This window comes from Chrysochloris asiatica, unplaced genomic scaffold, assembly GCF_000296735.1.
Source record: "Chrysochloris asiatica unplaced genomic scaffold, ChrAsi1.0 scaffold00375, whole genome shotgun sequence".
Lineage (NCBI taxonomy): Eukaryota > Metazoa > Chordata > Mammalia > Afrosoricida > Chrysochloridae > Chrysochloris > Chrysochloris asiatica.
The window spans coordinates 1,706,228-1,707,835 of record NW_006408893.1 but is presented as its reverse complement, the minus strand read 5'-3'; the positions used below and the strand labels follow the sequence as shown (position 1 = coordinate 1,707,835).

At 37.7% G+C, this 1,608-nt stretch overlaps 1 pseudogene; it reads left to right on the top strand.

Annotated features, from left to right (window-relative positions):
* Positions 1–1,608, top strand: part of LOC102837567 — a 12,172-nt pseudogene that overhangs the window by 2,877 nt on the left and 7,687 nt on the right.

Here is a 1,608-nt window from a genome sequence, read left to right as displayed (position 1 = left end):
GGTCAGTGCGAATTCCTCAGTCTTACCCATCATCGAAACTCATTGCAGCATGGCAATGGCTCTGTCTTAGGTTGCCGAGGTTCCACGTGATCCTTGCCCATCTCTGGCCACACGTCCACCATAAACAGCCACCATCCGAAGAAGGCAGGGAGGAAAGAGACTAGCTGGGGCGGCGCCCTCCACCCGGTAAGAGCCGGGAGCAGGCGGGTGGAGGTCAAAAATGATCGTAACTTCTCAGTTGTTAGTTCTTTTAAAAAACGAAGTTCATAGAGTTGCCGCCCAATGTTTTATGTTTGCCCAAAAGCTGGGGCCCCTATTGTGACCCTGTCCCGTATTTCTCCTGAGCTCACGTACCTGTCCCACTGGTCAGGGGAGTGCAACCGCCGGAAGAAGCCGAAAAATTATTTTAAACAATATAAAACCTGAAATTAGAAATCCAAAAGAGTCATTCTACAATTTCAGAAATGAACAATACATTGAAAAGGTAAAGGAGTAGATAAAAACATTGGGAACCTGAGTTAGTGAGCTTGAAGATAAATTTGTTAATACTAGTACACTAGAATAATCAGACAAAATAATGAAAAAGTAACAATCAGAAACAAGAATGAAAATTATGTGGGACACCATGAAGAGGAAAAATTCTAGGGCAGAAAGAGACAACAAAGAGCACACAGAAAATTGTCAAAGAGTTGTTGGAAGAAAATGTCCTTAACATCATGAAAGATGAAAAGATAAGCATACAAGAATCTGAAAGAAAGAACCCCAAACAAAAAGATCCCAAAGGAAAATCACCAAGACATATCATAATCACACTTTCCAAAGACAAACACAAAGACAAAATCCTAATAGCAGCTCACGCAAAACAAAAAGCTTCCTACAAAGGAGATCCAATAAGACTAAACTTTGATTTCTCAGCAGAAACAATGCAGGCAAGATGGCAATGGGCTGACATATACCACAATCTAAAAGAAAAATTTCTGTCAAGAATTATATACTCAGCAATGCATTCCCTCAGATATAACAGTGAGTTTTGGGCAATTCCTGATACATAGAAATTAAAGGAATTTGTAATGACCAGACCAACTTTACAAAACATTCTAAAGGTTTGTACTGAGGACCAACAACAAAAAACAACATGAGATTACCGCATATGACACCATCAGCCAGATCTCAATATTGATATATTTAAAGTAAAGCAAATCTACAAGACTGAACATAGGAAACCAGACACATCAATATATAATGAAGTCAACTACAAAGCAAAAACAGAACTTCCAAATTACAAGGAAGTCAAGTAGATTTCAAGATAAAACAGACTGCTTTAAATAGAGAAAAAAATTGATAAATTACAAGGTAATCTGTAATTTACCTTGAAAATAAATACACCTGCAAATCAAAGTAAAAAACAGAAAGTCAGAAAGATTTAGTAAACATTAGCACAACAGAAACGAAAATGAAAAGAAAACCCACAAACAAAATGAAAAAAAAAAAGCACCGCAAAATGACAGCAATCAATTCATACCTCGATGGATCTTGGCTGAAAGCAGAGAATATCAGAAGGATGTTTACCTGTGCTTTATTGACTACGCAAAGGCTTTCGATTGTGTG